This window comes from Cuculus canorus, chromosome 13 (genome assembly GCF_017976375.1).
Source record: "Cuculus canorus isolate bCucCan1 chromosome 13, bCucCan1.pri, whole genome shotgun sequence".
In the NCBI taxonomy this organism is placed as follows: Eukaryota; Metazoa; Chordata; class Aves; order Cuculiformes; family Cuculidae; genus Cuculus; species Cuculus canorus.
The window spans coordinates 8,486,832-8,509,982 of record NC_071413.1 but is presented as its reverse complement, the minus strand read 5'-3'; the positions used below and the strand labels follow the sequence as shown (position 1 = coordinate 8,509,982).

The following is a 23,151-nucleotide window of genomic DNA, read 5'->3' as shown; positions in this document are numbered from 1 at the left end:
CATGAGGACTATTCCCCACTCTCCCTGCTAAGCGAGAGCTTGGGATCCGCAGCCCGAGCCCCATTGTGCCCCATGTCCTGGTGCTGCACCATGGGCTTGCATGGAGATGATGTTTTGTCTTGCGTGTCAAAAACATCAGCTAACAAACCACCTCATTACAGGCAGGGAGCAGTGTTTTGCAGTAAAGGCAGTACAGGCTGCGTGGTGTTTATTTAGAAAAGTGGAGATTGTAAAAAGGCTGCCACAGAAGTTGATCTATTTTGGCAGTAAAAAAGTCTGAAGAAAATTTTTGGATTACATCTCCCATTGCTTGAATTGGATGGGGAGGTTATAGATAACAGTCAGCTGTCTCGTGGACCAGATTATACTGTCTGGTAAATCTGAAGACACTCCATTGATTATAGGAGAAATTTTTATGATTTACTGGTGGTAGTGGAGGTAGCTGAGAGAAGAATCCAGCCCTGTAAATATGCCTGCTTGTGAGGGAGAGCAAGGGTAAGGAGTCAAGGCAGGAGAGATACTCTGTTTAGAGAAGTATCAAGGGTCATTTTAAATGACAGTTGTACACCTCTCCCACACCTCCTGCACGGCAGCTCTGCTTTCAACCTGGAAATTCATTTCTTTTTCAAAACAAAAATGCTCAGGGAAATAAGTCAGTGAGAGGAGCTCCATCTCATCAAAGACTGTACATTAAACAAGCAGATAAAAGACTTTTTCTTCCTGGGAAATGTGGTCCGTTCTCCCTCTAGTAATTACAGAAGTCAAATCAAAGGTGTCTTTAACATTATTTAAGAAGTGATCTCTGTTGGAGCAACACAAGTGACAGCTGTGAACTAATGTCACCCCAATGGGATCTAATTTGAGGGAACTTGTGGGTTACTTTTTTTGTAACCTTTTATTTATTTCTATTGTTGCAGGACTGTGATTTTAGCATAAAACATGTCTCAAACCTTACACCAACCTATCCCTTGACTTGATTTTTTATGAGCTGCCTTTGAATTGTGAAGCAGCTTTTTACATCTCTCGGAATACTTGCAGCCTTCCGTCCCACCCCCCGGAAATATAAAAATTCATATAGTAAGACAGGGAAGTCGTTAATTTGTGTCAAACTCCTCCATTATGTTTCAAGGATATTATGCATTTTTCCCTATGAATGAGGAAAAGAAAATGAGCAGTGGAGCTGCTGGAGGTATGTTTGCAAACTTGAAAGGAAGGTGTGCGTTGCTGTGTATGTCTGGGTGGGATCAGAAAGGCAGTTTTATACCCTACGCTCCATACATGATAGTGTGAAATTCTCCGAGTGGTAGAGAGGCATCGTTTTAAAGTAGAGGACATGCTTTTTATCTCTCTTGCTCCCACCAAGCTCTGAGCTGGCTGATGCATGCAGTGTATTGACAACTGCTAAGGTCCTAAGTGACTGAAGATTTGTTACAATATTCATTATCCTTTGATGCATGCACGTATAACCTGCTGGCCCGCGCATTTTGCTCAGCCTGCTTTGTACCTAATCCACGGAGGATAAGGGTTAGCTACAGCTCTTGGCTTCAGCATGTCAGCTCAGCCTGCACTGACTCATCTTCTTAGCTTTTGAAGTCCCCTTTTCTGGCTTTGGCACTGGTTTAGGTGGCAGCTCATACATGCAGAGTATTTTAAATCCGTGCCCTGTGTTCCTCAGCTGACCCCAGGGTTTCCTGTGGATGGGGAACGGTAGGGAGAGAATGAAGCAGAAGCTAAAATCCTGTAATTTGGGTAACACAGATCCATAAGCACTGTTCACATTGTTGAGGCTTTCCTTTTAATAGCCTTATGTGGTTCAGCGTGCAAAAAGGTGTGCCTTAAAAATGTGCTTGTGGCAAAATAGATTTACAAAATCTCCAGAAGAACCAAGACGTGTCTTTGTCTATAGAAAGTGCCTGTTGTCAGGTTGGGAGAAGACAGTTTATTCTGAGTGCTTCTGGCTGTCCCCACGGCAGGGTGACCTTTATGTGAATAAATACAGTAATTCCTTTTTGATTACAGAAAGAAGCAGCTTCATAATGGTAGCTCTTTATCTCCTGCCATCACCTAACGTGACGGGGGTAATACACACCAGTCTGTGATTCTGCTGACATGCGGATAAGCCTAAAAAGTTTGATCCTGTATTGCAATGATTTGATGTATCCCAGTGCTAGGAGTCAGAGCAGAGAGTATGACTGAAAAATGGTGTGGACCGTTCTTCTCTTTGCTTTCCTTTAAAAACTGGGAGGCTTTTAACTTTTTGGATTTGATGGAATCACAATTAAAAGAGAAAAGGAAAATATCACCTTCCATTTGTTAACTATAAAAATGTAATCCAGCAGTGCTGCTGGTGCTTTGCTGTTTCCCAGGTCAATAAATGGCTCCCCTGACTTTAATAAACATTGATGCTGCAGGCTTGTTCTACAGTGATTGAACTTTTTTATAGTTTCAAACACTCACATTGCATGAAAGTGTGAAGATTTTTTCTTTTTTTTTTTTTTTTTTTTTTTCTTTTTCAGGAGGGTTGGTTCTGATTGATTAAATTGTCATTTTCTGAGTTAGTTGCTGAATTATAACTTGGCATTTTTAACTGTGTGATTTGTTTAAAAAGACAGCTTTTTGATATAGCAAACCAGCTGAGAATTTTTAAGCAGTAAAAGGATATTTGGATATTTTACTCACTTTGTTCTCAGCCTTTCATCATGGCCTGACAAAAGTGCTCCTGAAAACAATGTAGAGGCTATGATATGAGGAGAAGGTATTTAGATTCATGCTCGTTTCTTCTTTATTCCATCATGGAACTGATCTCTGTAGTATTAAGTTGTTTTCAGTTATTAGTAGTCGGACACCTCATTGATGTTAACGTGTTTATCTTTCCAAGGAAAAGGGAAGGGAGGAAGAATTAGAGACATAACTTTGAGCGCCACTCAAGGTGATTTCAAAAGTAAGCGGCAGAACTGTGCTGTGGACCAAATGATTTTCCCCTTTATACACACAATGGATTTCTTAGCACCAAAATAATGGGCCCTGAACACACCTAAGTCAGATAACTGCAAGGTTTTCACCTAAATCCAGACTGGGCCTAGTTCAAAGGGAGAAAGACCTTGTAATTCTTTGAAAACTGAGAAAATCACAGCCATTTAATGCCTTTTTTTTTTTTTTTTCCTCTTATTTAACCAACTGCCACGTTCCTTCTCTGTGGATAGCTGCTTGGTTTCAAGACCTGATTTTTTTTTTTTCTCTTCTCTCCCCTCAATTTAAATCTGTATTCGAGACAGTAAAGCTGAAGTGAATGAGGCTCACATAAAACATGTGTGTTCAGAATGCGTTTGGAAAGAAAGGATGACAAAACTGTCTTGTAGCACATAACAGGGTCCCTTTTGCTTTTGATTTACGATGCCTGCAGGAGAAATGGAATAATCTAATGGTCTGAATATGGGAGATCTTAATGTTTGTTCACGGCAGTGTTACTGTGGTCGGACTCAGTGCTTAGCAGTGGAATTCTCAGGGTATCAATATGAAATACTGAAGTCCAATTATGCTTCTGCTTGTACACTTCCCCCTCTCTGGCCATTTCAGCTTCTGCACTGAAATAATAACTTAGGACAGCACGAAGCTGAATTTCAGAAGTGAATTATATCCCTGGCCTCTAAATTTAATTGCATGATACTGCAACTAACCCACAATCCATCTTGGTCCCTTGAATTCTTTTTGCCTCTTTTCCTCTATTTCTATACCGTTCATTCAAGACCTTTAAAAAGTGCGAAATAGGTGCCCAGGAAAAAGGCGAATTGTGAAATGAGCATTAAAACTTCTTACCCACTGCCAGTTCCTAAAGGTCTTTCATGAGAAGGATGGAAGTAGAGTTCACAATGGGGTCAGAATGAAGTGCTACAGGCTCTGACTGTTTTCTTGCAGTGCTGCTAGTGCTGGTTACCTGAAAGAGGGTTTCAGGAGGACCCTTTGCGAGCAGCAGTTTGGGTACGATCCAGTTGGCCAGGTGCTTTTCAGGATGTCCATTGTCCCTGGTAGTGCCAAACAAAAGTTGGCTACTGGAAAAAAAGATGGAATAGATAACAGATTCAGCATGCTCTGTTTCCCAGGTCAATAAATGGCTCCCCTGACCATAGATGCTCTGATTCAGCATGGCGAACCTGGTGTCCCTAACACCTGTTTTAATCAGCTGAAGATTTCACAGCAAAATGTTGGTGCATGAGCAAACTTTTAATGACAAACCCAAGAAGTTAGGTATTCTGCAATTATCGTAAATACAATATGATGAAGTTTTTAGGAGAGTCGCTCACGTTCATTTCAAAATCATCTTGAGGCCATTTTACAGAATGGTAAATAAGCTATAACATGAAAAGAGTAAAATATTCATTAAAGCTGTAATAATTTATATCATAACATTATGAGGTAGCACACTTTACTTTAGTACAGTTCCTCAATGGATGTTTTTCTAATTTCCATAAGTAATTGACCTCTCATTAGCAACTCATTAGAAAAATTGAGGTGATGTGACAAATGCAAACCCACTGCGACAGAAACTCTGCATGTGAATAAATTATTGAAAACTCTAATGGATTCAAAATGAAGGACCACAAGAATACTTTCTCTGACTGAAAAAGTATTCCATTTACATCTGCAAAATGAAACACTTTTCTCTGAACGTATATATCTGCACACTCAACAGTCCTTAAATCCATACTTTGACTCATGGTTGGTTTTCAAACACAAGAGAACATTCACTACTTCTTGCAAATAACTGCATGGGAAAAAAGAATTAGCCAAATAATTCAGACACATATGTAAGATTCTGGTACAACTGTAGACATCAAAGCTGGAAAAACTGAGAACAATTTTTGGAACATTTACTAAGTATGTGGTCTTATTTTTAATGAAATTAAACATAAAATGACACTTCTCAAGGACTCCAACCTAGAGGTGGATACCTACCAGAAAAGGCACAGTGCTGAATTCTTGTCCCTGAGCAATTGTTTCAGAAAGGAGGTGTCTGCCTTGTCCTTTTTATAGCCACTGTTCACCAACACATGAATGTTAACAAGCTCAAATAACAGATTTTGCACATATTGAAGTGTTAACTTTAATAACCATATATATCTGTCTTTTTTTGGATCAATAAATCAATTTTGGGCTAGTTCTTCATCATTGCAATATTGTGAAAAGTGAGGCTGATATTTAACGTAAAGGTTTATGAGCCCTGGATGCTTCTGCACAAATCCAGAAAAGAAACCCCATTTCTTTTTTAATATTTCCCTTTAAGTCCCGATGCCTATCTGAAACTTATTTGAAAGTAACTGGATTTATGGGTTCCAAGTTAGCATTTCATTACAAAGCTACATGAGGATGAGAAAGAAAAAAACCCCTATGTTTCAAAGTCTTATACAATGGAGAGAAATAAACTGATGATCTTCCCTGACCTTTTGCAGTACTGGCAAAGAAACTGTAGGGTCTAAAAAGGAGGCTAAAAGCAATGGCGTAATAATGTAAAAAAATGGGAAAAGATATTGTCTTAGGGCTGGCCTGGAAAAAAAGCCAGTGAGAATCTTGCTTTTCCTCATTTGGGAACTGAATCTGTTATCTGATTACCCTTCTCACAATTTGTGACAATACCAAGTGATCAGTTCTGTGACATTGCTCCTGTGTCTTTGTTTCTGCATGGTTGCAGAAACTATGGTTGCATGGTTGAGCTCTGATGGTTTCCGTTGATGTTTAGAGTAAAATCTACTCTCTAATGCCTTTTAGCACCAGAGAGCACATCTTTCTAGAGCCATGACTCAACTGAGTTGCAGGACTATTTAGGAAACCAAACATAGTACAAAACCCAAAAGCTGAAACTATGTTATTCATACCCATCTGCCTTATGTTCAACATCTCCTCTAGGATTTTCAGGACTGCTATAGCAATGAAGCCTTTAAAGTCCTGGACAACTATTATATTTGAATAAACCATCACAATCAAGTTTATCATCAAGTCTCTCAGCACAGCGCTATATCCTCTTCATTAGAGCCCCCTCTTTCCTACACAGTGACACACTCCTACACTGCACTACCAGGGTGACTCAGACAGAATTTCTTTGGGATTTAGGAATACATTTGGATTCCAGTCAATTGTGTAAAATACACATACTTCTTATACCCACACATGTACTCAATATATTTTTTTACCTATAGGTTCTGAATCAGTTGTTCTAAAAGCCTAAAGTTGAAGAAAGAACAAAATGCATTTATAACTGTGTTCCTTGATAAGGTCTTTTTAAAAAAATCATTTATTCAATCATTTTGTGAGAGTGAGATACCTGATAACACTGCAAGGTGGAAATAACACCTTATATAGATTGACTTTAAAGAAGTCACAGTGCTAGGGCTGGGCTTAAAATAAATAACTAAAGTAATTAAAAACACTTCCCTTTCTTCCCTCAAAATGAGACAAAATAGCTCACCTGTAAAAAAAAATGGGCAGTTTTGCAAGGCTTTGGGTGTACAGCTCTACTGCCCATTAGTGGGGCCCAAAGGTTAGCCCAAGGCTATCTGTGTCTTGCTATTTTATGCTGAAAGCTGCTTACGGTAAAAATGAAGTTAAAATTATGGGTCCAAATGCAATTTACAAACCTGCAATATCATATCAGCATGCCATGGGGCTATCAAAACTGTAGCTATTCAGGAACCCACCAAAATACCTAGGAAGGGCATCCTTAATGTCAGCAACAAAGGAAAATAGCTAGTTTTCTGTTGCAGCATGCTTTTGGGGTTTGTATGCAAAATGGTTTAATATCACCTTAATCCCAGCTTGCGGTGTGAAAAATGACTGTATCAGTTTGATGCAGTAGTAGAATATTGAGACTTGGAACATTTTGTCTAATAGTCAAGAGTTGACACAGACTAAATAATGCTTGATTGGATAAAACTGCCTTGATTTTGAATTCCAAACAAAAATAAAAATTTTGCACTAAGATTTATAAGGTTTGGGTTTTGTCTTTTTTTTTTTTTCTCCTGTCTGTGTTTGCTGGCCTTTGCTTGTGTCATCAATATTTCAGTTTAGCAGCAGCAGCATTTTTTTTTATTGATAAAGGCTAAATATTGCAAGATATTTGGCAATGCCAACATCAATGGGAGCTCCTCCGTTGTGTGCTGTCTAGTTATTGATGTTTTTATTAACAATCCTTATAAAGGCACATTTTGTCTTCCTTCTCACTGCCATAATGTAGAAGTGGGGAAAATGGGAAGACGCCTGTTGCGCTAAGCTATCTGTAAGAGAGTTTTGACTGAATACATCTCTGTCCTGTGACTAGCGACAAGCATAATGTAAATATGTGTGAGCACACTGGCGGGGTGTCTCCGCAATGTGGCTTTTGCATCTTTGCCCATCGATGCCTCTTCTCCTCTACTGGCTATGGGGATGGAAGACTAATCTTCATTGAAGCAGCCTCAATAAACAAAATCTGATGTAGGAAATACCATCCCTTATTTCTCCAGCTGCTTAGAATAGCTTTCCAGTTCAAGTATATGAACCACAACCCCACTGTGTTCCTGTAATATGTGTTGCCATATGGATTCAGGGCAAGGCTTGTGTGAGGGCACTATAGGGAAATTCTTTGAGAAAATTATTTTCTTATAATTTTCAGTAGCCACTATAAAAAGCCTGAACTTTTATCTTTGTTATTTTTTCTCCTGCTCTGCTTTATAAACAAACATGACACTTCATTCTACAAAGTGATGCCTTTCTGACTTATAGAACCGCAGAAAAAGCATATATAACCCACAAACCTTATTATTTTCGGATTCTTGAAACTCAAAATTGATTTAAACCAAGTTCAGCCAGCAATATTTCCTCCCTGTCTGAGGAACTATATCCTGGGTTTCAGACTAAAGTAAATTTTTATAGGCATTTGTAATTATAAGCCCTTGAGAAACAGAGTTTGTAACGAGGACACTGGCGCAAAGCTTCACTGTAGTTACTCTGCCAAGCACTGATGCAAAGAGGCTGAAAATCCATTCTCCCAAGAAGGAGTTTATTAAAAGACTGCAGTAGTTTTAATGACATTTCTTGTGACAACAAAATTATTTCATTTGGAATTACAGAGTATCTCTGCTTCTGCATTTTTGAAGGTCCAAGGAGAAAATACTGCTGCAGCCTCACAGTTATGAGCAGTGACTGAGGGAAGCAATCCGCAGAGATAAATCTACTCTGGTGCTCGTATCCTCTCACGATGGGAGATGTAAATCAATCTGTTTAATTAGAGCAGCATTTAATAATCATCACTAGGAAGGCAGGAGAAGTGTTTGGAATTACCATACAGGTTTTGTAAATGATCTGAGTTTAGCTTTTCCTCCCAAGCTATTGAATACTTGCTGAACTGTCAGTGATAACTGAACTCAAGATGAGAAGGTTTGGCTCATATCAGGTGTATTTAGTGACTTATGTTCTCATTCTGTTCTGTAAAGATCCTGGATTGATTTTCCTGCAATATTTCAAGCCAAATGGGTATTTTGAAGCAATATCCATTTCTGATAGGGCTGATCTTTGTACTATTTATCTCATGTCATTTGTACACATGAATTCAGATTAAATGATAGCAAAGTGCTTGGCAGAGATATATTGCAACATAAGAGACTAAGTCCTGCTCACTTGATCAACCTTAAATTAAAATTCTCAGCTATACAGGCATGCAGAGGCTTTACAAAGGTGGGTAAATAGCTTTATCCTCGTTTTAGAGGTGTTCAAAGACAAGTTAGCCCCAAGGCATGTACTAGCTCAGAGGCAGGAGTCCAAATTGCAGTCTTCTTCCACCATAATGTGTACCCTGATCCAATATCCACTGAAGCCAACAGTAAAACTCTCACCTACATCAAACTAGAATATCCAGCCTCTGGCAGCAAGTTTGTTTGACTTTCTCCTGATCTCCAGTCAGAGGAGGAAGGGGCTAAAAACTTGTATGATCTCAAATAACACGTAGAAGACAACAATTGATAGCAACACCATATAGAGAAGGGAGGAGAGGTTGGTAGAGCACATAGACTGTCACAGGCCATTGAATGGGAAATGACATAGTTTGTATTATAGCCCTTGACTTTTCAGGATTTTTGGCATTGGTTATTTAATCAGTCAGACAACGAAGCAGGAAATGGAAAACCACAGAAAACTCGACCTCTCCCACGGGGTGTGCAAGTAGCCAAAAATTGCTGCACAAATTGAATAGTGGGGCTGGGGAAGTTTTCCAAAGTTTTTCGGAATCTCTGGCCCATATTCCAAGAGAAAAACCGTGTTCATCTCCCTTTCTCTGAGCCAGCTCACTCATGCATTCACAAATAACACCGGCACCTGGGGCTGAACCCAGCTCCTTCTGAAGGCAATGGCAAAGCTCTTACTGGCTTCTGTGGAGGAAGGATTTGTCCCTTTGCAAGCTGATCATATTCAACACCCTGCAACTTAAAGTGAGGATTAGCAGAATTAAACTCTCCTAATTTGTATATCTCAGACTGCCAAACTGCAATTAACTTTTGTGCGTTTGAATTAACAGGAAAAATTATTAACTACCCTTTCCTCATGCAATTATCATTTTAGACTTCTGGAAAAATTCTCGTAAATATGAAAAGTAGCCCACGCCCCTGTGAACCTATCCTTCTTAATATCCTTTAGTTATTAGAGCAGGAAACAATTTTTCACCCCATTGCTTCCATATGCAAGTGATACTTGCCCAACACCATCGCCGTGCTGCGCACTCCGCTGTGTGCTTTGCTTTCTGTTGGCCAAAGGCTGGCCACTTTTCCAAGGGAGATGGGCCTTAAAGCTTGAAATTCAAGGATAACACCTGTGTGCATAGCCTTGGCAAACAGTACAATCAAGGGTATTCTATGCTGGTTTTAACCGTGCAATGAGCAGGCTCAATATTCTGCCTTTCCTTCTCTTGTGCAATCTAAAGAGGATGCTCTGGTCTTCTCTGGGCGCAAAGTTACAAGTTGGCATGGCAGAATAACGGCAGCATAAAGAAACCAGGTTTCTGCCTTATTTTCTGCTCTTCTCTTACACGTGCTGGCTGGACTCTGTCCTCGCGTAGGGCTAGTGAGGGAGGATCCAGCCAGTACCAAAAGCTTGCAAAGCATCTCTTCCTTGCACTACAGCACACCCTCTCCACTGTATGAAGAATGATGGTCATTTTTTCCCCAAACTGTAGTTTTCTGGGAAAAAGTACAATCCTAAGTGCTGGTTTGTTTTTTTTTTTTTTTTTTTTTTTTAACTGGGGATATATATATATATATATATATATATAAGAACATATAGCTTTTAATTTATTACCCTTTTATACAAATAAATTTTTAACAACATAATGAAATTGTTGAACAAAAGTTCTTTTCCAGAAGAATAATCTTTAACTGGTGCAAAATGCCTGACTGGGATTTTGTCAGGTTTTAATTTCAGTTTGCATAAATAATGTGAGACTATTTATGGCTGGGGAAGATAAAGGTGAATTTCATCTGCTTCCAGCTTGTCATAATGGAAATAACTACTTTAGCCAAAACCAAGTTTCCAATTAGTTTCTTAAAATAATATTATCCCCCCTTTTTTATAGATACTGCAGCTCATTTTGGAACTTAATTTTGATAATATACAAATGTTTCTAAAACACCTATTCCCACTGAAAGGATGACAAGTACAGACTTTGGCAGCACATGTTAGGAGGCTGTCTGTGCTGAAAAGCAGACTTTTCTCGAACTGAATCTTAAACAATGAAAAATAAATTTAAAATCTTCTTTAAAATGAAGACATTTTTCCTGAAAGACTTTATTTTAATTGCCTGGATAATGATCATTAGGCAAGACATGCTGAAATTATAAATTTCATTTCTCCTGCAAAGCAGATGGACTATTTATTTTTATTTTAAGAAAAATTAATGTGCTTTATGGAGGGCTTCAGGACACAGGAAAAGTGAAATAGTGCTGGTTTTTAAATGCAGCTGAGAGTGGCTGATTTATGTATTGTGATAAATTCAGAAACCAACACTAATGTGGTTCAGAAAAAAAAAATAAAAATCAAGACTAAGTTAATGTGTTTGAAAGGATCCTTTGAAGAGACTTAAGGGGACTATGTGCTGTTCAGTCCCACCCAGTGTTGTCTTCTAATACATCCCCACAGCACAACAAAATGGAGTTTTACTGTTTAAGATGATGGTTGTTTACACAAGAAGAAAAAGCCAATCTCTGGTGTCTTATACAATATACTGTACTCACCAAAATAACATTCATGCAATGGTGCAATTTATTTCAGGTCTGATCTGGCACTGTCTCCAAGCCACTGCAGAGCTTCCAGCTGGTAAGTTGGCTGGTCAAACACATCCCTCCAAAGGCCAAGTCAGGGATGAGCAAAGCTCCAGAGTTTATACTGGATCTTCCTGGGCTTCATGTTTCCCTCCCAAACATCCTATACCTTTAAGCTGCTGACCTCAGCCTCAACATTTCACTGAGACAACATTCAACATTAAGATGAGTTTTTAAAGGCCCTGAAGAGCAGTTTGGTGAAAAACACGGCAGCTGTGGGGCTCAGCAAGGGCTTTCAACTGCTTAAAGTTAAAGGGGCCTGAGGCACGTGCCATGGGCATTAGCTATTTAAATGAGCACAACATCAGAGCATAGGATTACTCACTTTAGCCATTCTGACTGCTGCAAAGTCAGTGTGGTATCTTCTGTCTTTCTGTACGCGCAGTGGTTAATAACAGCTAACAGCACTTATGGTATCAGAGGCATGGCTTGAGCTCTGACCCTATGTCGGGGAAGCTGAGATGCGTGGCCCTGGTGTTTTATCCATTCCTGCCTAAGCAAAAAAAATTAAAAAAAAAAACCCAAACCCCAGATTGAAGTAAAGCAGATGTGTTAAAACCATCAAATTTCACTTAAAAACGATATTTCAAAGTGTATAAACCTCTGGTCATCACATGTACATGTGTGTGCAAAATTATGTTGGAACAGGTCTGCGAACCACTGACAGTTCTAGTGATGTTATTCTAAATTTCGACGTTTTACAGTGTATTCTTGCTGTAATTATGGAGCTACTGGTAGAGTATAATGGAAAATTATCTCATGATAAAGGAGTGGACAAATAGCCAGCATGTATTTTTTATGAATGTGGGACATGTTGGCTGTCATACTGGCTTGAATGTGGGGTCCTTCTAATCTAGTATGTTGTCTCTGCCAGCAGCCAACATGAAATACTGTGGATGAAGGAGTAAATAAAGATCATGCAGAAAGCAATTGTAAGATAATTAAATAATTCACCCTTCACTATAGGTCTCAGCCTTCGTTGGAATTTTTTTTTTTGTAAGTTCTTGCTACGCAAGTTTTATGCGAGTAAATGATTACAGCAAGTAAACCTCAGTCTTCTGGTGTGACATGGTGTTAACAAGAGACTCTTTCAACTTTTGTGATGATAGAAAAAAAAATCTGTTGTAAACTGCCACAAAAGAACTGCTTGTCAACAACCAAGCTGGCGTTTGCCTGTAAAGCTGTTCAAACAGTTCTGAAATAAAACATTTACAAACATCATGTGCTATGTGCACATGTAGATCTTGGAAAAAAACCTCACCACCACACATATTACAATAAATAATTGATCAGTGCAGGTAGTTTTTCGTGAAAAGAGAATAAGGAAACAATAGCAAAGCAGGGCAGAAGATGGAAGTGGCGGTTTCTCTTTGTATAACATGCCAAGTGTACCAGTTAACCTACAGCAGAACCATATTTGCATCTGTTGTAAAAGGAAAAGATGTTATATGTGTGATTTACAGAAGTATGGTTTTACACAAATGAAAATAGGGCACTGATATGGCAAACCAGAGCATGGTATTTTTGTGCAATAAAGAAGAAAAAGTGGAGCAAACCATACTTGACAGTACATAAGATTTTGTGAAACCTCCTCTGTGATGCCCAGTCACTGGTACTAAAGCCAGACATTGACTTTATTGTGGCTGTTTTGATTTTTACTGAGTAAATAGGCGTTGTTGGGCAATTATGTAATGTCTTTAACGGAAGCCGATGTAAAGTGGTGTTGCAAGGGACGTGCAGGAGGGCTGTATGGAGGCTTTTGACACCTAACCAGCTCTTTAATCACAGACCTGAACTTCCCTGGAAATACAATGGGACCAAACTCTGAAACAGCAGCAGTATTCCTCGGATGGTGTTAGCTCCTAGGTGCGGGTATGTTGAATCTCACCTCTTCCATCACAAAAAAGCTTTTCTTTTTGTTTTACAGACCTGTGTATTACTCAGTGGAAGGTAAATGAAATGCTTTACTTGAGAGCTGAATATGACGTTTCTATGTCATGGAAACTGTCTCATAAAACTGGTTATTAAATGGATTCTTAGAAAAGCCCAATAAACAGAACTGGCAATTTTACCCATTCAAGAAGGAAATGAGTCAGTGACGGTGTGAAAAAGTAAAGGAATGACAGGGAAGCTTCATCACAGTATGCTGAGGGTCTTCTGAAAGAAGAAATCATTTGTTAAAAGTTTTAAGTTTGAATTAACTAAAATATAGGATTCTGACATAAAGTTTTTTTTTAGCGGGGCGGTGACTGTATCTGGTTGAAGGCAGATAACAAAGACTGGTACAACGGTCATAGGGAGAACCACCAGCTGGGCCAGATAAGGCCTGAAGGTGGCCTAAGCTCTCTAAGAGCATGCGCAAGGAGGGAAGGTGAAATGTTCCATGCGAGTAAGACTGCCTGCCTTCGTCCCCAAAGACCCCATCGACCATTACCACGAGAAAACGCACAAGTGCTGAGAGGAGAAGACCTATGATAATGAATTCCCGGAATTAATCTTACTATGATAATGAGTTCCAGGGACTAATCTTACTAACCCTACCCACTTCTTGGAAAAGTTATGACTGTGTATGTTAGCGCCATGCATATGTATAACACAGCACAATAAAAATGAACCGGCTTTGACACGTGCTGTGCAAGCTTGGAGGAAAGATCCCCCTTGCACCCTGTGCACAGCCACATACCTGCACCTAACTCTGCGTTTGGTGTCATTACTCCGTGAGTCACTTCCCCACTATGCTGGGAAGGGGACCTGTTTTTCTGTCAAGATTGCAAGTAGAAATCACTGGCTGGAGAAACAGTGAAACTTATGCTTGATGAAATGGAACCTTAAAACCAGCATAAATAGAGCCACTCAAAAATACTGAAATGAAGTTTTAAAAGGCATTAGTGCATTCCAGATTCAGCACCAGCAGCTGAATTTACATCCTGCAGAAAAGCAGCCGCAGAGGTGGAAACTGAGAAAATGCTGTTAGAGATGGGAGTGCTGAGCCAAAGGAGCCCCAGGAGGGTGATAGCATTGCTGAATGTTTCAGGATAATCCTTGAGGACTTTGAGTTTCTTTCAGTCCCTTCCATGCAGAAAGAAAAGAGTTAATAAATATTGTTAGTGCCTAGGGAATTGTTCACACGGGATCTTTTGGAACAGTAATCTTCATATTTAGAAGTATTTTCTCATTACGGGTAATAGGATGATGAACTGAGGGATGATCTCAGCCACTTATGATTCTAAAAGCCCCTAGCCTGAATAATCTATGCCGATTTAGAAATAATAACATCAAAGACATAACTCATTTAGCACAATGTCCATTTACTTACTCTGAAGACTTTTACTATCCTGCACCTATTTTATAGACACTTGTAAAAAGTTGATAATGATATAAAATGAATAACGTAATAATAATAAAAAAAAGATAAGTGTGCAGTGGGAAGTTCTCTGCCCAGGACTGAGCAACACACATACCAAACCTGCTCCTAATGAAGTGCAATACAAATGCTAAGAGAGACGAAAAAATACAGAGCATTCCCATTCTGCACCCATTAAAGTAAAACAAACTGACAGTGAGGATGGTTTTGTGTGCAAGACACTGTGGCAGCACTTAGAAGATGATAGTTGCACATTCCCTGTGCCAAGGAGAGTGCTTGTTGCTTCACTGCTGGGTTTCTCTTTGGTAAGGAAGCGATTCTGAGCCTTGATTTCACTGCTGCACCTGCTTAGTCTCTACGCTTTTGGAGGCAGAAGTCATCTTTTATCACATCTCTGTGCAGGATCCAGAATAACTGCATCTCTGCTGTGGTCTCTGCGTTCTCCTAGGACACACGTGCTAGCACTAGCAGAGGCAGCTGTCCCTAATTGCTCAGGATCACAGCCAACAGTTTCCCCATTTTACTTCCAAGTCCTCATGACTGTAACATCTTATTGTCAGGGAAAATGTTTTCCCACGCACGGGACAACAAATGTCAGACCACCTGAGAAACACTCTTTTCCTACCCTTTCCCTTCGGTTCTCTCTCCTCTTCAAAAGGTGATGATGAGCTCTTTAAATGCCCACTGGAGCATCATAAATCATCTTCCACTTTTTGTTTCATGTCATAGAGGTTTTGCTTCCATGTGTCCCACTGATTTTAGGCAGTTTTTGTATCTCCCAAGAGCATCACTGCAGGGGTTACTCATGAACCGCGTCATACTGGGTGACTTGCGTTCAGGCATATGGACAACGGAGTCAACACTTGCAGCACTGCAGTAACTGGTGACAAGTGTTTGACATATGAAAGGAGGGACATAGAGAAAGGACGTTGTGATTTAACTTTGCCTCTGCATTTTTAGGACAGAGGTGACATACAGCTGAACCAATGCAATGCTGCAACAGGGCCAGTCCTCATCCCTTCTCTCCTCCACTCCCAAATGTACACTTCCAGTGGAAATACTAAACTAACATTGTCCTTGAAAAATGTCGGTCTCCTTTCTAACTGATTCTTTCAATATGGATTTTATCACATACTTCTTTCCTCTAACCAAGTCATTTGTCATACAAACACAGCCTTTCCCTCCCAGATCAGAAGCGAAGAGCAGGCTGGTGGTGTGATGTGTGCATGAACAGCAGCTGATCTCCCCCTCGCTTAATACCTTGAGGTTTTACGTTCTTCCACTGCATTTTTTCCTGTGCTGTTTCCTCCTGCGCTGAGACCTTCTGCAGTTACATTCCTATTTGATTATGTAATAAACCCATGAATTATTAACAGTATATAAAATATTGACAAACTGTTCTCTGAGATAGAACAGCTTTAAAGTATTGATTATGAATCCAGAGAATTATAATTAGTTTCTGTGTAAGAGATAATTAAGTTATTATTGTTTCTCTTTCTTCTAATATGGTGATGTATGGAGGGTATTTATACTGAACACTATGAAATCTTATTAAAATTAAGGCGCAATAGGTTTATGGGCACTCAAGATAATGGCAAAATAAAGCATGATGAAGAAGCATTTGTGTTTTCAAAGATCTCAGCTGGCAACGTCCCCTTGTTGTGGAAAGATATAATTTCAGGTTTGCTCTGGTGAAACTCCTGGGCACAGGGATGTGATTGGCCTCAACAGAGCCAGAATCTCCTTTCAGTTTGGTTTCACCAGAAATCAAACCAACGCGACTGCGCTTTGTGCACGTTTTGAACCTAGAGGCTGACTCCAGTCAAATTTGTCTGGGAGGCAGCCTTAGAGGTACTTAGATTCTATAAGTTTTATACACATTTGTTGGCAAAACCATTGCAGTGTTAGTTTAGCTCTCGTTAGGTGTCAGAACAGGAGAGGGTTCAATATCAAGGGAAAATGATGCTGTTAACTACTTTTTATAGGTTCTGCTGCTCCAAAGTGATTTGTGCACCCCTAAAATTAGATATTTTTGCTACAACATTATGCCATATGAAAACCTAGTTTTCTTCAGTGGAATTTACTGTATGGGTAGAGCATTCCCAGCCAGGACTGGGCAACAGAGACTCATCCTGCCTAACTCCGTGCATTTTCCAGTGCTCTGCTGTGGAATCCTACTCCCTCCACAGTAAACAGGAGTGAGGGTTTTCTTCTAAGATGTAATCCATCTGACCTGCTTTGGGTGGAGACAAATCACTGTGGGCATTTAAAGTTAGGCAAAGTGAATCCTGTCTTTGGAGTGTGGTGTTGCAGAGGAGCTAATATAAATGTCAGGTGTAAGAAGCAGCAGGCTCTGCCAGAGGAGTGTCTGCCTCTCAGTTCATCCAGTTCTGCCCACACACCTGCTGCTACTCTCTCTGCCTTTTCCTCTGCTGTTTGTAAGAAAAGAACAAGCTCCAATGACGTGCAGTAGGTCAAATCCAGGAACTGGATGAGAACAAATGTAACAGTTCTTGGGACATATTCTCTTTAGTGAGGATCTCCTGGTGCTATTTAAATACATATTACCTGTTCCTGGAAAGTCATCTTTCAGGCTGGTGAATGGTTGGGCACCAGAAGAAAATAGAGTAGAAGAATTCAAGACGGTGACCCCTCCACCTCTGTGCAACTGGGCAGGATCAGTGCTGCCAAAAACCTTCCTCATGAGAGCATTTGTTCTGGAGCCCCTCAGAGATGCAGGCTCCCCAACCTCCCCTAAATCATGAATTTCATGAGTTATCCTTATGATTACATTTCCTAATATATAACTGTTTACAGCCAGGAACCTACACCAGAGAGAAATTAGGACAAGTTAAATCCACAGGGTGAATTAGTGCTACAATTTTTTTTGTGAGGAAACACTGTATAATATACCAAGATAACTGCTGCTTCACTTTGGACAACACTTGCAAATTCTGGAACTTTCTTATGGTTTCAGTTGCTTTTCATTATTGAGGGTTATGAGCTATTTGTCATTTCTATATTCTTGCATAACACAATTGGACCGTTCCCATCACCCAAGAAGGCCTGACAGCTGAGCCGAAGTGGCTTCCTTCAAAGCACAGCTTTTTCTCCTGAAAAAAGGAAAGGAATCTCAGACAACAACAGGCAGGCAGTGTTGTCCTGAGCCTGGCACAGTGCTGGGTGCAGACACCGGAGCTGGGGTTTGGTTTTGCTGAATGGCCACTTTCCAGTGCCTCTCACCGTGCCAGCCCTTCCAGGCCCCTCCAGCAGCTGCCTGACCTCCCCTGCTGGGCTGGGGCTTTGAACTATGCCCAAATAGCTGCTTTTAACTGTTCTTCATCTTCAAGCTTTTCCTCTTGGCATCAGGTGGGGGTAAATTACCTTGTTAGACTTATGTGATCCAGAAGGATCACTGTATTAAATAAACTGTGAATAGAAGTGCATAAGTAATACATTTGCAGGTCTCAAGAGCTGTCTTCAAGAAGTCAGAAAATACACGAAGTCTATGAGGGAACACGCTGTTAGGATTTCCACCAAGTTTGTAAGAGACTCTTAAATCCCACCTTCTTGGCCAATCCACTCTACATCTCTGAAAGCTACCTGCTAATGGCAAACAAGCCTCGGATCCAGAATGTGTTAATGTAAGAGGAGTCTAGGGGAACGGCTGAGCCATGCATGCGATGAATATCTCCCGTATTGTGAAATGAAGCTGAAATTGCAGCTATCTGTCAGGAAAGTGGATGAGATGGTTCTCCATCAGCTGTTAATAGGCATATGTGGCTGCTTTCATTATTTAACATTTGTTTGAAAGTACCTCTCTTTCGCTTTCATGCAGAGATATGAGCATCCTCCTGGAGGTCGCTGGTCCTGCACAATCACCATCTGCCTACAAAACAGTTTAAATTAAAATGTCTCCCCAACCCTGTGAACAAAATAAAGCACTTAATTGAAAGCCACACTATGAGTGCTTCTCCATCCCCTCCCTCCCCAGCACTGCATCTTCATCGCATCTTTTGTCCCCTGTACATCAGATGCGCCTTTCTTTCTTGGTCTGAATGAAAACAAACCCTGCTTCCCTGCAGCGAGCATGAAAACGTCTTCACAGAGCATGAGCACTAAATGGGAGCCGTGCTCACTCTGTGTACTTTGGAAGGCAGGAATATTTTGAGGGACTAAATTAATCCCTCACATTTTCAAAGTGCATGGCACAGATTTAGACTTTAGCTCCCACAGCGGTTAAAGCAAGAAAGAGGAGACAGGGTCCGTCGGGTTCAATCCCGCTGAGCTCTGGTGTGATGCATGGCACAGCTCAACTTTGCTGTGTTCAGCACTGGGGGTGAGGAGTGGCAGACAGACATCAGAAGGGACCTATCCTCACATTACTGCTTTGGGGAAAGATTTTTTTTTCCAGCCCCCCAATTGGAAACATCCAAGCTGTTGTGGAAAAGGGTTGCAGGGGAAAAAACAATCTGCACAGTGTGATGTTTTGGGATTACATACCACGTCTCACTCCTCTGAAATGTGTCGCATGGGCAGAGTGCAGCTCTGCTGGGTTGAAAATTGCCTCTCAGTGCTCTTGCCTTTGAGCCAGCGGTGTTTATGGGCTCAAAGGATCAAAGAGGCAGGATCTGCCGTGGCTCTAGGAGAACGGCAGCCAAGAGATAGAGACATGATTGCAAAAAGCAGCTGTGCCCTGGCTTTGCCAAGTGGTAGGTGCCCTTGCAGGGGATGGGAGTGAGCTGGAAAGCCACTGATTCAGCACGGAAGGGCTTGCCAGGCTGCCTCTTGCACATGTGACATTTGCAGGTGTGCCAGCCTGGCTCCCACCCTCCTGGCCATGAGCAGAGCCAGCAGCTTGCACCCATGTTTCAGTGCCATCTGGGTCTGTGTGGTGACCGATTGCAGTGCCAAGCTTGAACATGTGGCCCCAAGGAGAACTACATTTAGAGTTTCTCCTTGGCTTTGCTTTCTCCAGCAAGTTTTTCTTATGTGATATTCCCTGCCTCTTCTTTCACAGCAGAGAAATGTCAAACCTCTGGCTGTGTAATTAGACTGAGAAATTCCAGCTCCCCACTCCCAAATAGGTTGAGGGCAATGAATCCATTGAAAATCAATGCCCCCTATCAGCAGCAAAATTGTTGTTGCAGGAAGAAAGTCACTCTCAGCTGCTAGGTTTGATGAGTCCCCCTTTCCTGGCCATTCACCTGCGTAACTCAGCTTCTCACTAAGGGGAAACAGTTTTATCCAAAATGGAGCTGAGAGCACAAAGCAATGGTTCAGAGAAGGTTACCTTGAAAAAAAAGAGGAAGAATCTTCTCAAAAGACAAAGAGGGAGTTTTGATCTGCTGCAGACTTCTCCCTGGGTTGTCACAACAAGCTGCTTCTAATCGAGGTTGCCCTCACAGAGTGCGATTTCTTTCAATAGCAAAAAGGCAGAGATGCACTGCTTCAGAACAGCTGTTATTTAATGGCAAGAAGTAACTGTGTGTCTTGCTGCATCTTTTCTGAGTTTAGATGCAAGTACAGTATCTTCTGCATCTATAGGCAGAGGACACAGTTGAACTGAAAACCTTGCATCCCGCAGTGCTGCACGATACGCTGTACATCCTTACTAAGCCCTCCAGCTCTCAAACTAACTGCAATTGTCTGGCTGAGATTTAAAATGATGAAGATGGGATCAGCAAACATATACATCAGTAGTATTTTTGGAAGACTACAAGTGCAAGTAGGAGATACGCGTATTCACTTTAATTTCAGAATTTAAATTCCCGTGTGCTACTTGCACTTTGGGCCAGAAAAATAATTGTCCCTGTTGTGATGATGGTGGGATCTACTGCATTGATAAACACGGATTTGTCTACACTTCTTTCAGACATATTATGGAAATGAATTTATTCCTATCTTCGCCTTTCTTCTCAAAGGATCACAGATGCATTTATCTTGATGCTGTAAAGCCAAAGCTCATTGTGCCTAACATAACATGTATTTTTGATGGGCTGATTTTTATTACAGTACTTGCCTTGTACAGCTTCACCACTTCTAAACTCTTAAAAATTCCATCCTGTACTCTTCCCTAAAACAGGATACAACAGCAGCAATTGCCACCTGTTTTCCACCATGTGGTATTTTTCCTTTATTCTTTTCAAATGCTTGACACAACTGGGCAGAGTCAACTTTCCATTTTCTCCATGTGTGTCATTGCTTAGCAGCAGCTGCTGGAAGTAAAGCCCCATCATAATCAGTGTGTTTTGCCTGTAGCATAAGGCACTTCAGAAACATTGAAAAGCTGAAAGGAAATAGGAGATAAGTTGGAAATCATGAGCTGAAATGTGCTTTTCCATTTTAGATAATAAATTAGAAAAATATATTATCATGAATTTAAAACAGTACAACCAGCCAGCTTGACAGCTCGTCTGCGCTCACACTGGGCTGTTACTGAGGGAACTTGGGCCAGCATCCAGCATTAGGATCCTCATATCTCTGATGTTCAAAGGCCAGATCAAGCTTTGGGGTAGCGCTGCTTGGTGAGGAGCAGAGGAGATTGCTGCTGGAGCAACCTGCTGACTGCAGCACTTTGTGAACTCGATGACAGGCCAGCATTACCATGTTAAAGTGCTGCTGACCCATCTGGAGCGAGGAGGAAAAGGAACATAATGGTGAAAAATTGCAGAGATGGAAAAGCTGATATCAAATAAGACAGTCCTCTGGAGAATATAATGCGCAGCCAGGTGTAACTAAACAATCATTTCCTGGTCATCAGGAACACTTCAGTCCCATTGCATAGGTGACAAAGCTACTGTTTCATGGTTTTAGATGACATTCAGACAATCCCCAAGTGACAGTGTGCAGGAATAAAACATGAGGGCTCCTTAGATATCTCACTTAATGTATCCTCATCATTAAACCAAGGATCAAACCCCAAACTCCCTGGGAATCACACACACCCCTGCAGTGGGTTTGGACCTCTGATCTGTGGCTTCTAGCTTTGTGGTGCCATGGAAATCAGAGACTCTCAAAGCAGCTTTGCAGGGAAGATAATGAAAATTGGATAACTTTCTATGTTCCATCCTGCTAGTGATAAAGATGAGGTGTGAATCTTTCTTGTTTTCACTGTAGACTGTTCCACTGCCCATGCTAGAGCAGGAATTCCTCTGTGGGTTATCTTTTCTGTGTTTTCCCCCTTTTGACCATTTTCTTTATGTTGTCAATGGAATAAGTGTATAGACTTGTATGATACCACGCTCAGCCCCTCTTTTAGGTGAAAGCAGGAGAAAAATGGGCCAGATTAGGGTGATGTCTTTATTTCATCATCTCTAAAATGTGGAAAAGGTCCTGGCCTTGACTGACAGGGTGTCTCATCTATGCATAGCTATTTCACTGGACCTTTCAAGATGCCCAGTGTTCATGTGGAGAGCTGAAAGTCCTCATGAAAAGTTCACTTACACATGGATGAAACAATCAGGCTGCAAAGTTGTGCAATGAAGGAAGACTGCACCTTCAAAAGCAGGTGAAGCACCAGATTGAAAGTTTAGAAACAATTAATTTACCATGGCCTAACAGGTTGATACTCTGCACCGACACAAAGAGCTGGGCCAACCATACTCTTTCACTGCTATATTTGTCAGGTAAAATATGTAAGTTTAAACCTCTTCATTTTTCAGTCTTTTCCTCCAAGCAGAGAATTAATGCATGCAGGACATGAAAATAACTTCAAGAAGTTGAGGCAGACCAAATAAGTGTTACACAGAGAGGAGGCTGCTTCACAGCTTTCTTGGAATGAGACAGATGCTGTTCAAGATGGTTTAACGAAGAAAAAAAAAAGAGAAGATATGTCAGCAGGCTGTGCATATGGAATAGGGTTAGTTGTCTTGAGAAAAAATTAAAAATAGGTAGCTTATTGTGCCAAATCTTCCTGGCTTCTGTCATAAATTGTCTCAATATCTAGCTAGGAAACCACTGGGAAGATACACAAACTTAAGGAGCAAAGCAGCACAAAATGTACAAACAGGATCACTGAGTAAAGGCTGTACTGAAGATCTGAACTTCCAGCTACTGGTGGGGACCAGAGATGGGTCAGAGAACTGCTAGGGCTCAGCTTTTATTTCTTCCTTCAAACATAGCTGAAGGAAATCCTCTTTCTCCTTTAGCAGTTGCAGTAGAATGACTTCTTGCGTGAGCTTCATGGTACAAAACCATGAGAGAGATGTTGTTCCCATCCCAGCAGCACTGGAGGGGTGGTGGTATCCAGGGCCAGCATTGTTTGGAATGGTGATATATCACGGGGAAGGCGACATCTGCACAATGTGCAGTGCTGAAACAGGTGCCAATAGTGAAGTGGGGCGTCTGCTTGCAGGATGCAGGCTCAGATATCAACTCTTGGATAATAAATTGAGGTTCAGCTCTCACAGAAGAAGCAAGTGAGAATGTGAGATTCATGAGTCATGTGAAGAA

At 40.8% G+C, this 23,151-nt stretch overlaps 1 long non-coding RNA gene across 1 annotated transcript; it reads left to right on the top strand.

Moving 5' to 3' along the window:
* The first annotated feature begins 1,087 nt into the window (after positions 1-1,087).
* Positions 1,088-17,038, top strand: LOC128853545 (uncharacterized). The gene is made up of 3 exons (XR_008452150.1): positions 1,088-1,189; positions 11,284-11,328; positions 13,261-17,038. It is a non-coding gene; the product is annotated as an uncharacterized LOC128853545 (long non-coding RNA).
* The last annotated feature ends 6,113 nt before the right edge of the window (positions 17,039-23,151 follow it).